The sequence below is a fragment of the Pleurodeles waltl genome, chromosome 4_2 (genome assembly GCF_031143425.1).
Source record: "Pleurodeles waltl isolate 20211129_DDA chromosome 4_2, aPleWal1.hap1.20221129, whole genome shotgun sequence".
Classification (NCBI taxonomy): domain Eukaryota; kingdom Metazoa; phylum Chordata; class Amphibia; order Caudata; family Salamandridae; genus Pleurodeles; species Pleurodeles waltl.
Window position 1 is genome coordinate 648489899 of NC_090443.1, and position 16785 is coordinate 648506683.

Here is a 16785-nt window from a genome sequence, read left to right on the forward strand (position 1 = left end):
ACACAGACTTAGTGAAACATATTTGATTAATATAATGTATGCTGATTAGCAAGCAGTTTGTGAGGCTCCCAGCATGTAGAGCAACTGGTTTCATGCAGTCATTGTGAAAGCTGATGTAACTCACACCACAGGTGGCTTGTCTAAACATAAATAGTAGCAAACAAACATCATTTGTGTTACAACCAAATGATGCAAGTGTGAGTCTGTTAGGTGCAGGTATCAGTGTGTGAGTAAAATATCCTTGAATTAGGGTGGCTGTAAATATAACAACATCCCACCAATGTATGCCCTATGATTTACCTACACGCATCAACTGATACAAATACATATGTTGGGATGTGTATCCATTCACATTCAGATTGTCACATGCCCTGCTCAGCGATATTTGAGGCTAGCTCATGTCATTCTGTTACCAAGCCTACCGGTATCTGCCCATATGGAATTCACCTAGTCACATGTATAGCCAAATAGTGATAGCAAACCCAAAGGCATGTACCTAACATTACCTGACCAGACATGCTAACTCCTACACAGTAAATCCTGATTGTAACAAACAACAAATTTTCATAAAAGCTTAAATATATGTTACTAAAAATACCTAAAACTACAATTACTAACTATCCTACCCTACACAAATTCGTACTAATTAATACCTACAGCTATCCTAACTTAATCTAACATATCTTATACATTTAACATCACTTTATAGGTAACAGCCCCCCTTAAAACACATTTATAGACAAGGAAAACATAATTGACTACACAAATATATATTTTTTGTATTTTTTGGTGATTTTTTTGTTTTTATTTGTTTTCTTTTTTTGAACACACATACTTCACACATCAACCCCCACCGAATAAAAACTCTTAACAGCCCTCTAAAACTGTACATACCCCTACTAAGAACTAGTAAGTAGTAAAACTAACCTACACCATGCTAGCTTACCTAACTACACCATCTAAAAAAATCTACAAAGAAAATAACTACAATGGGAAAGGATGGAAGGTTTCATTGACTTCATCATGCCAGTCAGTGTCTCTGCACGACCTACTCGATTTCTCAGAGAAGGATGTGCATGCTGTCCAGTTTGTGCTCAAGGCTGGAAATATGAAACTTCAAGTCTGCTATTTCCTTGCACATGTCCTGCTCAAAGTCATTGGATAGTACTTGTGGTGGAGCATGGAAGACTGTGTGGGCCGTGTGACTGCTGGCGTAGATTGATGGTCCTTTTCCTGCAGACCCACCCTTCTCTGCACCCCAGGCCTTGCTAGTGGTAGCTGGTTACATTGTCTGTGCACCTTGGAGGAAGGCCCTCTAGGATCCCAATGCCTTTTCCTTGTTGAAGGACTTTCCCAACTTCTTGAAGGCCTTTTGCACTTTGCAAAAGTGCCTATACCATTCCTCCCTCAGGTGGTGCTGTTTTCTGGGCTGGGGCCATGCTCACTGTGTAATCATAAAGAAAACATGTCACACAAAGGTTAACTTGGTAACTGAACATCAACCATGCCATGTAACTACTATCTTCAGACATCACATGTTGCATTTTACATGTCACAAATATATCTTGAAGGACAAATTGATACTACATCTGGACTTTAACCATCATTTCACAAGTTACCATTGTCAAAGTACCAATAATAGCGATGCACCACCTTAAAACATCTAGGCATGGCCATGTCAACAGCAGGTATGCTTAGGAACAATTCTGTTTTGTGACCATGGTAAGGCACAATCTTCATGTTGTATTGATCATCAGTGCCTCTTCTGCATTCTGCAATGCCCTTGATACCATTGGTATTATGCAAAGTATGTTGAGCAAGGACTACAAGTCACATTGCATGCCTGGTATGGCAAGGACACATATTTGGACACATTGCTACATAGAATTTACACGCACCAGGTATCATATTTGACAATGGAGGGTGGATTGCGACTCACAACACACAGAGATGTATGAAACAATTCCTATATTAACTCCTGTTGGAAAATGGTGGGCTATGCCATGACTTCTTAAATACTCCCCCAAGTAACGTTATGTGTCCCACTACACAGACCATTGTCTTTACATATGCATCAAATATTCATGTCACCTTGCTGCAAACCCGCACTCAGCACAACCATTTGATGTATGTCCATACATGCCCTAAATCTCATCTGCACAGGGATCCTATGATGGCAATGGCTAATGTTGTACCCAGTATGATCCCGTTTGCATTACATTTTGCAGGGTATAATGGCCGGCACTAAGAGAAGATGGATTGTGCCTTGGCATGTCCATGACAATGCTGTGCAGACATTCCTCTGCTCTAACACACATTGCTATATCTGTGAGGATGACAGCGGATAGCAATGTTGATCTATCCAACACAGAGTGTGGGGCATCATACCACATGAGTGGGCACTACAAATGCAGTCCCAAGTGTGGAATGTTGTCCTTTGTCCTGCTACACTTAGGGCCTTATTCACAAGTCCATCAGTCCAGGAAGAATGTAATGTTCTGTGATGCTCCTGTGGCACCCACAGCAGGACATAATTTGAAAACAGCATGATATCACTCTGCTTGGCTTGTTGAGGCACTGTAATTCAGGCACATGTCCTTACTGTCATTACTGTGTTGTGACTCATCCCCCCTTTGTGGGCTAGCCATACACATTGGACATATAGGTTGTAGACCTTCTGTGGCTCAGCCTGTGGGTTGGCATATGGAGTCATCACTCAGGGGTCCCTTATCCTTGGTCAGCTGAAATGGAAAAAAGAAGACAGTATCAAAATGTAGGCAAAATGCATTTTCTGAAGTCCTGCCTATGTTTGTTATGTGTAGTGGTACTGTTATGTACTTCTCCCAGTTATGATGTGTGAATCATTCTTATGTCATGATGTTTACAGGGGTCTGTTCAATCAACCTATGTAATGCGGCATGCACTGCATGCGAAGATACATCATAAAATTCAAAATCCTGACTGCCATATTTCATCTGCAGATTTTGGTGGTGGTCATTTCTCATTGCTCTAGTTATGTGGTCACACTACATGGGTGTGGGGAGACAGAATGTGGAAGTGATTCTTTTATGTAGGCCCTAACTAGGTAGGTGTTAACACACCGGACATGGCTGACCCAGACAAATGCATGGGTCAATGGTCGTCCCCAGATTTTTGTGTTGGCTTACATTAGATTGGCCCAGGCGTTTGATTGTCCAGTATTGTCAAGGACAGTTGACATGATGCCACACACACAGTATGCACTTCCACACACCAACTGAGTGATATGGTGTCACAATTGCTAATTCCCCATCCATGCTTGTATGTCACGGTGGGTGAACATTGTGTACATGTGTGATGGTGTTGTGGCCAAATTGTTCACACAATGGGGGTCATTCTGACCCCGGCGGGCGGAAAAGGAAAAGACCGCGGCGGCCATTCTGGCTTTCCCGCTGGGCTGGCGGGCGACCGCCAGAAGGCCGCCCGCCGGCCCAGCGGGAAACCCCCCTCAACACTGAAGCCGGCTCCGAATGGAGCCGGTGGAGTTGTAGGGGTGTGACGGGTGCAGTGGCACCCGTCGCGATTTTCAGTGTCTGCAAAGCAGACACTGAAAATCTTTATGGGGCCCTGTTAGGGGGCCCCTGCACTGCCCATGCCAGTGGCATGGGCAGTGCAGGGGCCCCCAGGGGCCCCATGACACCTGTTCCCGCCATCCTGTTCCTGGCGGTAAAAACCGCCAGGAACAGGATGGCGGGAAGGGGGTCGGAAACCCCATGGCGGCGATGCAAGCAGCACCGCCATGGAGGATTCCCTGGGCCAGGGGTAAACCGGCGGTCGGTTGCCCTTTTCTGACCGCGGCTTTACCGCCGCGGTCAGAATGGCCCAGGAAGCACCGCCAGCCTGATGGCGGTGCTTCCGCGGTCCCCGGCCCTGGCGGTCATGGACCGCCAGGGTCGGAATGACCCCCAATATGTGGATCGTATAGATTTGTAAATTTGTGAGTGGTCCTTTTCAGTCCTGGTTCACAACTTCCTGCTCCGCTCGAGATCTCTGAGAAGGGGAATTGGTACACAATATTCGGGGCCTCCTGCACTTTATGACTCCTTCTAATTTGACTTGCACACAAGTTACCTAACAAGTCCATATTCATACTTGCATCATGGGTTGCAGGGGCTCTTCTTTGCTTGCAGGATTGTATTTGTGTGGTGTGCAGGTGTGCCTTCCAGCCAAGTCTGCTGCCTCAGAGGCATGGTGAGTGATGACTGTGTGTAGCATTAACCATCACATGCAGAAAGTGAGCGATTTTGGTGATTATTGCACATTTGTACAGTTATATGTCACATGCCCGCAAGCCAAGCGTTGTCACCTTGTATCTAGATTCTGGTGTGGGAGCCATGACATGGATGGTGGCCCATATATGATGTAGGTAAACACCCCCTAGTGGACAGGAAACAACTCCCTTGCATATAATGATATTGGCCAGATTTCCTGCCTGCCATGCATGGCTGTGTGCTTTTAGATCATGCAATATCTGCAAAACTGGCTTGTGATGTATTCACATGTATGTCAGGGTGATATGCATTGCATGTGTAGACTAAAGCATGTTGCATGTATGTAGAACAGCCCTCATCCTGTAGTCCTTATCTGTGTAGGCAGAGTCTGAGATGTGTATTGTGTCCCCCATATCTATTTGTTACTGTGTCTGTTAGGTACTTGCTGTTTGCTTACCTACAAGTAGGCAATTCCCATATTGTCCTTCCTGGAATTGGTTGACACTGTCGGGCTGGAATATGAAGGCGTCATGCATGCACTGGGGTATTTAGTCAGCACATTTGTGATCAGGCCCCACTGGATTAGGCATTGATGGATTAGGTGTGTTTGCAGGGTTTCTGTATAGAAGGGCTGTTGCAGCAGGAGGAATGAGTTGCACATACATTCAGTCCCTCGCACCCAGCACATGTGGGAACACAGCAATGGCATAGAATCCTTGTTTGTTCGCCTGTTGCAGTTGCTGGGTGTTGGGGAAGAGCATATTATGGGGTGCAAGCCAAATGATGACATCCAGGACAGAGGGTAAGAATGATGAGAATGATGGCTGTGAGATTAGAGCCACTCAGGCTACAGTTGTCTGGAAGGACCCTGAGGCCAGCAAGTGTAGCACAGCCAAGAGCTTAGTCTGTGGTGGGATGTTGGTAACCCTGTCGACTGCCACCTGTAGCTCTGGTGCAATGAGATGGAGCAGCTGTACAATAGATGGTAATAGGTGATCCTTCTTGAGGTCCAATGACTGAGACACACAAATGATATATTCGCTCCCTTCGCCTGCACTGCCTCTGTGGATGATGTGGTGGTGATAGCGGTGGCTGTCGTCATCTTCTAGGTGCTCCATGCTGAAGTAGAATTAGGTCCATGCTGTCCTAGAGCTTGCCAGGATGATTTAAATAACTTTTCCTTATGTATCTGTGTTAATGCGTCATTTTTACTTTTCGACTTAACTGCCATTATTTTTTTGATGCAATTGAGACTCAGTGCTACTTTCACAAAGGTTGCGTAATTTTCAAAAAAGCTTGTAAATACGGCTGCATCAGTCCTGAGTGATTTTAAGGGGGTAAATGCTTACCTGGCACATCATTGTCGGTATCTGATGCAGCCAGATCTAACACTATGGGAACATGCCACACATGGGGAAAAAATGAAGCTAGAGGCCTCTAATGTCACTTTGTAAATATGGAGTTGTTATAGCGCCATCATTGTGTAAAACTAAATATGATGTACCGGTAGCACAAGCGACTTGTAATGAGGCCCTCCATGTGTAAAGCTCACATGGTGATACATATAAGGTCATAAATACACACTTTTGGAGTCATCTTCTGACTATCCATGACCCTGGCCTTGTCCTATATTGACTTAGCAAGCCCACTGACATCATGTAGCCCAGGCCAACTAACATGTACTGTGATGTGAGCCACTATGAAATACAACACCCCATTGTGACCTGAAGAGTTAACTACTTGTCCATGACTGTACAGGCACCTTTACATCCAGGCACATTGACTCACTGCATATGGTCCATGTAGGCAACTACCATGGAACAGACTATACCCTTAGAGTTAGGTGACTGTGAAATGGCTGGCATGTGTATCATTGAAAGCTTCTTCTTCGTCGACGTGTGAACATGTGCTCTACCTAATGGATTCTTAAACCACTTCTGAGTAGGTTTGTGTGTTATGTACTGGTATCACAGGAGATACCCTTTTACTATATGTGACACTCCTACAGAGATGACATTCGACACACTAAGGTATGTTTGGTCTGATTGGTTGCAAGTAACAAAGCTAGTGATTCACATGTCATGATCTCCCCTGAATTAACCAACTATCTGCACTCTGGGTTTCTCACTTGTGCAGTAGTCCTGTACTGTACAAAGATAGCTGATGGAAAGGAGACAACAGAACTGTGGGAGTAAGGGGCCTGACATAAGTTAATGACACACATTGACAATGAGGGTAATTGGAAATACGAACCAGGTCATGTGGTTACTTCAATCCTCATTCTTAATGTCGTCAATGTAAAAACACTCAGGCCAAATCTTGCTTTTGAAGTCTCATTTTGGCCACATCCAAGGATCTGAAGGTCCACGGAGAGTGGGCCTGGGTCCTCAGTTGCACAGCCAGTTACTGTGACCCCAGTCTGTGCTTTGTCCCGTACTGTGAAAAGAGTTTGACAGGCCTTGCTGTCTGCAGGCTGAGCATACAGAACCTACATGAACATCATATTTCTAGCACATCTATGCATACCAGTACATCCTGTGACCATCATATATGTGAGTTCAGGGTTGTGTATGGCACTCTGAAGGGCTCAGTGAGTTTTACATTGTTCTCATGCAAGAGCTTGTCAAGACCTTCTCTGGGCTGAGTGATCTGTGGGACTTTACCTATTGCTAACAACATCCTCAACTGATTCAAACAGTATAGATACACAGCTCATGCTGTGATACAAATACATATACTGTGTCATCTACCATCATCAGATCATCAGATTTATATCATTGTTTGGCTGTAAATTGTACTTGCACAGATACATGAATGCAACAGAAGGAGGATCTAGCACTTATCACACAACACAATTGTTGTTTGAAACGCAGAGAGCACAGGACTCTACAATCTAAAACCTGTACATCCTATGTATAGACCAAAGGTTGTGACAACAGGCACCTAAATAATAAACTGGGACTCAGAGGCACAGTGTAGCCTGTGAGGAAGGAAAGGATGGTGTTGAACAGAGTTAAATATGCTAACAAGGTAGTTACCTACCCCTAAGAGGAGCCATAAAGCTAGCCTTACAGGGGAAGGACCTCTTCCACCGGCCTTTCCAGCTCCCTTGGAGTGAAGGCAGGGGCCCTTTCACCTGCTTGGCCTAGCATGATTGCTCTCAGAGGCCGTACACCGCAACTGAATTGGTGAAGGTGTTGATGACAGCAGAGTCAGGAGGCAAGTGAGTTATTTTCCAAACTGTGTCATACATGTACACCATGTATGCAGTCATTATCATCATCGGGCACAGGATTGGGCCGCGACCATCAAAATCAACAATGTTAGCCTATGGCTCTGTCTGCCGCAGTTGATACTTCTCACCACTCAGTCGACTCCCGCCTGTGGCAGGAGGTTCCTAAAGTCCAATGAACGAGGTCAGACATCTGCTATTTTGGCAGTTGAAACTAAAGTTTGGTGACTGTTAAATGAGTTACAACAGCTATAAACGTGTAGTAACATCTCAACATATTTAGAGCTCCCTTGATATGTAGATTGTCCTACACAATCTTCAGTGAAGTATGTTGCTGCTCACATATGCCATATAACCGTGGTGCACTGTACCCCGCAAGTGACGGTATTTTTGGCAGTCAGAACATACTTTACAACGTCAAGGGGCACAAGAGGAGCAGATAGGTTGTTATGTACATATATATGTTGTAGACACATGTCTAGGCAACCATAAGGATCATAGTTCGATCTTGAGAAGTAGACAGTTTTGATGTGTAATGGGATCAACGTTGGACCTTGAGTAGTAGACAGTTTTAATGTGTAATGGATGTAATGTATTTCCAATCATTCACATGACTTTGGTCTTATTCATCAGATATATTGTTCTGGACACAGTTAATAATGCTCCAACTCATTTGATTCCACAAATAGGTACCCTGTGAAAGGGATAAGGCAGCAACCTCCAGTCTTCTGTCCATTTTCAGACCTTCAGACCATGGAAGAACGTAACAAAGCAGTTTGGTCTGAATAGGCAAACAATCCAAGATTTATGTCATCAGCTGGAGCCAGATCTAATGCATAAAAACACTAATCTGACATGTATACCACCCACTGTGAGACTCAGGACAGTGTTACACTTCCTGACCACAGGGTCCTTTTACTATACAAAATCTGTATCTGGTAGTATGTCACAATCTATGTTTAGTGGTGTTTTAAAAGACATGCTGTTAGAAATGGGTTCTTTGGTTGACAGTCAGGTTACCCCCTGTTCAAGCAAGGACCCTCACTCTAGTCAGGGTAAAAGAGAATCACCCTCAGCTAACCCCTGCTTACCCCCTTGGTAGCTTGGCAGAGCAGTAGGCTTAACTTCAGAGTGCTAGGTATAAAGTATGTGTACCAACACACACAGTAACTTGATGAAAACACTACAAAATGACACAACGCAAGTTTAGAAAAATAAGAAATATTTATCTAAACTAAACAAGACTAAAATGACAAAAATCCACAATATACAAGTCAAGTTATCAATAAAAATGCAAAAAGAATCTTTAAGTAGTTTTCAACACGCACTAGCGTTGCTAGCTTGAAAATGTACCTGGTGCGCGTCAAAAATAACCCCGCACGGGCGAGTGCACGTCAAAAAAGGCTTGCGAGACATTGATTCCACTTACGAGTGGGACTGTGCTTCGTTGTTCCTGTCACCAGGTCAGGGCGCATCATTTCTTCTCTCCGCAGGAGAGCGGTGCGTCAATCTGGTCAGCACTCTCGGGTCCGGGCAGGCCTTGCATTGTTTTTCCACGCCCAACGGTACTTGATTCGGAAATCCAGCCGCACAATGATCCGAAAACCCTGGAGCGCGGGTTGTGATCTCCAGCCTCCATCAGCGATGCGCCATATCGTTTCTCCTGCTCCATGCATTGATTCTCCAGTCTGTTTCCTGCGAGCGTCGTTTCTCAGTGTGTTGTTTCTTCAGCCGCAGATCAGAGTCGAGTCGATCTTTTCCCCGCCCGGCGCTCTGTGCGTGGATTTCCTTGTCTCTAGGCTGCCAGCTTCTCCTTTTCAGGGTTTCGGGAACTGGATTGGCACCACAGGGCAGAGTAGGAGTCTCTAGAGACTCCAGGTGCTGACAGAGAGAAGTCTTTGCTGTCCTTGAGACTTCAAACAACAGAGGGAAAGCTCTAGATCAAGCCCTTGGAGATTTCTTCTCAAGATGGAAGGGATACAAAGTCCAGTCTTTGCCCTCTTACTCTGGCAGAAGCAGCAACTGCAGGATAGCTCCACAAAGCACAGTCACAGGCAGGGACGCTCTTCTTCCTCAGCTCTTCAGCTTTTCTCCAGGCAGAGGTTCCTCTTGTTTCCAGAAGGGTTTCTAAACTCTGTGGTTTTGGGTGCCCTTCTTATACCCAATTTCTCCTTTAAAGTAGGCCTACTTCAAAGTAAACTCTCTTTTGAATGTGAAATCCTGCCTTGGCCAGGCTAGGCCTCAGACACTCACCAGGGGGTTGGAGACTGCATTGTGTGAGGGTAGACACAGCCCTTTCAGGTGTGAGTGACCACTCCTCCCCTCCCTCCTAGCACAGATGGCTTATCAGGAAATGCAGGCTACACCCCAGCTCCCTTTGTGTCACTGTCTAGTGTGAGGTGCAACCAGCCCAACTGTCAAACTGACCCAGACAGAGAATCCACAAACAGGCAGAGTCACAGAAATGGTATAAGCAAGAAAATGCTCACTTTCTAAAAGTGGCATTTTCAAACACACATTCTTAAAATCAACTTTACTAAAAGATGTATTTTTAAATTGTGAGCTAAGAGACCCCAAACTCCACATGTCCATCCGCTCCCAAAGGAAATCTACACTTTAATCAGATTTGAAGGTAGCCCCATGTTAACCTATGAGAGGGACAGGCCTTGCAACAGTGAAAAACAAATTTAGCAATATTTCACTGTCAGGACATATAAAACGTTAAGGGAGACCACGCCAAGGATGAAAAGTCTAACACATGCTCTATTAGCAATGATAAAAAAACATTGGCAGCTATATCAGTTTCCACTATTGCATTGGTGCCACTGCATGCCAGTGAACAAGTCTATTGAAACAGTAAGCACTTCCATTCTATCAATATGCAAGTTGTCTGCTTGTCAGATCTGTACTTTTCAAACATCTATCGACAGTTCCCAGGTTCAGGTCATGATTCCTTTGTAATGTGAAATATCACCATACCCCAGCTGATATCACAACTTCAACAGGAGAGGGCCTGGCATGTTGGTAATTCATGTCTGTCCTGATCTTTTGTGTGTAATATCAGATGATACAATCAGGAAGTGTGTTGACTAATTGTAACACTTATGTCTCATTACAAAACAGGAGACTCAACGTATCCCCGCTGTCCTTGATTGTTAACACCAATGAGAAATCCAACTACACCCATGGAAGTCTGCTTCAATGAGACTCATGGAAGAAGACAGCAGCCAGTTGAACAGGCTTTTGGGCTCCTGAAGGCCAGATTTCACTGTATGGACAAGATTGAGAGAGACCTCCTCTACTCACCTGGAAAGATGTGTCAAAGCACTGTGCCCTACTGCATGCTCCATAGCAATTCCCTGCGAAAGTACATCCCTTACATCCCATAGGAAGGGAGGTGCCGAGGTGCCACCGGGTGAGCATTTGGAAATGCCAAATGAAGATGATAGTGGTGAAGAGGAAGGAGCTGACTGGTGACAAGATCTCATTGACAGCTTCTTCTCATGAGTGTAAGTATGTAATGAGATGTCATGACTTTGACTGTACAGTAAACTCTTTTTGTGGTGTAAAGAAAACAATTGTTGGCAATGTTAGGAAGAAGCTGAAGCTCTGGGAAATACTGGCAAAGTGTGTCCAATGACGAAGCTTTTCACACAATCGTATTGCGAAGATGTTGCTTCGTTTTTGTGATATGTGTAACATGGACTGCGTTCTGCAGAAGTTTGCTATGTGTATATTGTCACATGTATGGTTTCATTACTATACTTCTTGTTTTTGTGTTTGTTCAGGTACCTTCACCATGAAGTCTTCATTGGGACATTTCCATTGATTGCTCCTGGGAATGTATGTCACAGACCTTGGGTGTACAAGACCTGTGCCATGATAGCTTGCACAGTGATAGTTGGATGTTTAGAAGACTCCATTGGACTTGTTCCCTGCCGATTGGTGGCCCTGATGCATCATGTTGTGTGTCATCATGTGATCAGAAAATATGTAGTCCTAGGCCAAATTCATGTTAGTTTCCCTTCACATTGGCTAAACACTCTTTTTTTGTGAACTGTATGTAGCTGTTGATGTGTTTTATCAGTGTGGACCAAACATTTGTTTGCGTCACTCTACCAGGTGCAGAAGCACTGGATTGTACTGACCCTGTGACCAGGAACTGTTGTATTGACATCTGTCTGGATCTTGCATTATTTGATGTGGGATTCCGTTGAGAAGTAGGTGAAATGGCTCCAGCTGATGATATCAACCTTAATCATTTGTGCCTATTCTATAGGCCAATATCTGATGAATCCATTCCTTCATTTTTCAGGGGTAATGTATCTGTAAATTTGATCACTTACACAGTATCATTCAATCATGTATGATTTGCTACATTTCAGACTTATTGACAGTCTATGAACTGAACGATATAATAAAATGTCTTCTTTGACAAGACACTTGTATGAATATGTTTGCATGGAATGGTTGTAAACCAGAGCTGGACACTGTGTACATGCAACACATCCCTGCTTTCACAAGTAGCTTGCTTGTTCATTGTATGGTTCACATGTTCTTACATATCTACATTGCTAAATGTGAAATTTAAGACAGCAGACCATGGGTTTGTGACTGGTGAATTTATGACAGTGCTAACAGTGAAATAAATGTGTGGCAAAAAGTAACAACAATGAACTGTGAAGGGGTTAGTCATGGTGAATGAAATCATAGGAGTAGATGTTACACCATTGGAAGTCCAAAATCCAGAATACTCCTCCCATCAAAAATGGAATGGGGCTCAGGATCAGTCCACTGAGTGAATGTGTGACACACAAAGGAGGACATTAAGGCTGAGGTTACTTGCAGGCAGTGGTGGGTGACTTGTCATTTGCACCTCCTGGAAGTTTACATTAAAGCCCCCACTTGCGAGTGTGGGGAGTTCAGCTCCTGCAGGGATGTCTGAGGGTGGTTAGTCCTCTGGCAGGGCCTACCTTCGTGTGGCTATTGTAGATGTACTTGGACTTGATATAGTTGGCCGACGGGAAGGAGTAGATGGTGGTGGAATAGCCCTGCTCAGGGTTGTATGGATGTCCCGCAGCACCTGTGTTAGGGTGCCCATGTGAGAATTATGGTCCTCCATTTGTTTGGCTTGTGTCCCACTGATGCTGCTTGATTACCTGGACTTTGGTTAGCACCAGGCCCATCATGCTTGGGACTCCTGATGGACCCCCAAGAATTAGCTGATGGTATCCTGGTCATGAGTGGCCAAGTGGCCTCACTTTTCTGCCCCCCAGCATCCCTCCAATGGACACTACCCCCCATGAGCCTATGACTTTGGCATAGGGTGCCCTCTCCAACAGAGTCTTGGACCCTCAGTGTCAGGATTGTTAATTTTCACCTCAGGATCAAAAACTGGGGGCACAGGAAGGTAGCAACAGTGACAGGTAGGCAAGTTGGAGGGCATGTTGCTGTCTGTGACATAGAAGCAATTAGATGGGAGATGTTGTGGGCACATTGAGACTCAGTGTTGATGTCTATCCAGGCTGCCTATATGGGTCAGGACTGTCATCCACATGTCCAGGAGTGTTATCATCACTGAGGGCTTCATCCAGAGGTGGACTTCAAGTATGGTCAGTGGACAATGTCTGGCCAGGTGCTGTGCCAGCTGTACCTGTTGAGGAATAGAGTACATTGTTATTGGTTGAAGTGTGGAATCTATATCCAAACGGTTTGTGTCACTGTAAGCAGTGACCTTGAACAATCTTAAGAGGAAGGTTTGGTGACTGTGGTATGCTACCATGGTATTGAAGTTGTTGACATGTATGTGTGAAGCTTGCTGAAACTATTAAACTCAAGAAACTCATTAGATCAGTTGCATTTTAGAAGAGGGAATGTACATGTCAGTTTGCAAACAGTTAAGTGAACACAGTGGAGAAGAAACGTGTATCTGACCATTCCAAGGCCTAGTTGTGTGAGATACCTTCAAACACACAATGTTGCAGCCTTAGCCATCATATGAGCAGTGGTGAGTCAATAGATTAACTGCCACTACCAATCTGATGAAGCCGCTTAATGCCTTCAGAATGCTTGATGTGCAGACTTGGTAAGGTGTCATTCCTGCCATCAATAGTTTCATTTTAGGATACCAGGACAAGAGCAAGGAATGTAGACAGACAAGTCTCTGAGTTATGCATGATATGTAGATTGCTCACTCCAAAATGAGTGAACATCATTTGAGAAATGACACTCAGGTGTATTTGAGCCCTCACCTGCCCAAGTATACCTCTGTGTCATCTCTCAAATGATGTTCATTCAACCAATGTCCTGTTCGTTTGAGTTACAGAAACAGGGCCTCCTGTTAGTTTTAGTCATGTCACTTGATGATTCCCCACACTGCACAAATGCTAAAGTCTCAGGGGAGGGTACATCATTCCAGAGATGGCACACATGTGTATTTGGGCAACTGCAGAATGGCCTGTTGGTTTAAGTTACAAAAACAGGGCCACCTGGTAGTTGTAGGAATGTCACGTGCTGACTCCCCACACTACACAAATGTTAAACTCCCAGGGAGGGTACATCATTTGAGAGATGGCCCTCAGGTGTATTTGGGCAAGTGCAAAATCGCCTGTTGGTTTGGGTTACAGAAATAGGGCTTCCTGGTAGTTGTAGGCATGCCACTTGTTGGCTCCCAACACTTCACAAATGCTAAACTCCAAGGGGCATGAACATCAGTTATTAAATGGCAATCAGGTGTATTTGAGCAAGAGCACAAATGCCTGTTGGTTTGAGTTACAGAAACGGGGTCTCCTGGTAGTTGTAGTCATGTCATTCTCTCTACTTCTCAACCCTTGACAAATGTTCAGTCTTATATATCTGTTGCCACACTGCAGTGAGTTTGGACCACACATTTACATGCTGACACATACCATGGGTCCTGTGATTTTCTTTTGACAATGAAACACTAACGGACCCCATTCCAACAAATAGCAAGTAATGTGTGTTAGACCTGGCATCCTTGGCGTGGTCTCCCCCAACATTTTGCCTCTATTTCCCAGGTTGTTGCTATGGGCTAGACAGTTTTTGCTGTTTTTTTACACTGGGCACTTTACCACTGCTGACCAGTGCTAAAGTGCTAGTGCTCCCTGTGTGAAATCATATGTGCAATTGGCTTTTCCATTATTGGCATATTTAATGTACTTGTGAGTCCCTAGTAGAGTGCACTAGAGGTGCCTGGGGCCTGTAAATCAAATGCTACTAGTGGGCCTGCAGCACTGATTGTGTCACCCACATGAGTAACTCTGTAAATATGTTTCATACCTGCCACTGCAGTGTCTGTGTGTGCAGTTTCAAACTGCCAATTTGAGTTGGCAAGTGCACTCACTTGCCAGGCCCAAACCTTCACTTTTTATACATGTAAAGCACTCCTAAGGTAGGACTTAGGTAGCCCACGGGGCAGGGTGCTGTGTATATTAAAGGTAGAACATATAGTGATGTGTTTTTACATGTCTTTACAGTAAAATACTGCCAAATTTGGTGTTCACTGTTGCAAGGCCTATTCTCTCATAGCTTAATATGGGGACTGCCTTTAAATATTCTTAAAGTGCAGTTTCCCTTTGAGAGCAGACAGAAATTTGGAGTTTGGGGGCTATGAACTCACAATTTAAAAAGTACATCTTTTAGTGAAGTTGGTATTTAGATTGTTATTTTCAAAATGGCACTTTTAGAAAGTAGGCATGTACTTGCTTAAACCAATCTGTGACTCTGCCTGTTTGTGGATTCACTGTCTGGGTCAGACTGTCAGTTGGGCTGTTTGTGAATCTCTTCTAGACAGTGACACAAAGGGAGCTGGGGTGTAGCCTGCATATCCTAATGATCCATCTGGGATAGAGTGGAGGGGGGAGTGGTCACTTACACTTGAAAGGGCTGTGCCTTCCCCCACACGATGCAGTCTCCAACCCCCTGGTATGTGTCTGGGGCTTGGCCTGGGCAAGGCAGTATCGTGTAAACAACAGAGACTTCTCTTTGAAGTTGAACAACTTCAAATGCAGAAAGGGATATAAGTATTGGACCCAAAACCCCAGACCTGTGGCTGTACTTTGTTGGGCTATCCCGCAGTTGCTGCTTCTGTCTGGGAAAGGGGACAAAGACTGGACTTTGGGGTATACTCCTGCTTGAGAGGGATCTCCAAGGGCTTGGACTGAGCTTACCCCCTGTTCTGAAGTCTCAGAGCTATCAAAGACTTCCTCTGCCAGCACCTGGACTCTCTACTGAGACTCCTTCCCTGTCAAGAGGTGCCTAATCCAGCCCCTGGGCCTTTGAAAGGGCAAGCTGGTGGAAAACTAGGAAGATCTAAAGAAACCAACTTCGGACAACTCCGGATTGGTGCTGCTGCCAGATCCCATGATGATGCCTGCATTTGAGGCTGTGGTTTTTTGCTGGAGTACGATGACCCGCATGCCTGACACCCCTGTGTCCTCGCTGAAGTCCGCGACTCTGTGGATGTTGCTGCACCATGTCATGACCGCTGGATATTGACTCCGCCGGAAGTGCTTGGATCCAACGCTTCGCACAGATGCTGCCTCACCTCCACAGCAAGGGCCCAACACCTCTTCATGACACCTCTGCTCCTTTGCTCTGCAGCACCAGAACCGACGCTGTCTCAGATTCAGCGACGCCTGAGCCCCGACTCACTGGCTTGTTTCCTCATTTTAACAAGGTACTGTACCTGGGGGTCCATGTGATCCGTAACCAACACAATTAGTGTTGGATTGTTGGGAACGACTCCGCCACAATGTCATGATATCACCAATGCGAAGCATTTGTGTTTCAAAGTGCTATATTTAATCTTGCAAAATTCATAACTTTCCTTGTGTATATTGGAATTTTGTTGTTTTGGTCTTGTTTTGCCCAGACAAATATTGGCTATTGTTCTAACCTGTTGTTGAGTCAATTTGTAGTGTTTTCACTGTTTTACTGTGTGTGTTGGTACAAATATTTTACCCATTGTCCCTGGGTTAAGCCTTTCTGCTTTTGCCAAGCTACCAAGGGGATGAGTGGGGGTAAAATGGGTGTGATTCCTTTGCCCTGACTAGAGTGAGGGATCGTGCTTGAACAGGGAGCAATCTGACTGCCAACCAAAGACCCCATTTCTAACAATGGAGATTGATATATGTGATGTTATGTACAACAATACACATTGACAAGCTTACCTCGCTGATATTCTGGGTATTGCTTGTTGGGAAAGTAGTTGAACAACACAGTGGCAAAAGGTGGGATGTGAGCATGATTATTGAAGATTTGTGACAGTTTGTACGTTGTAAC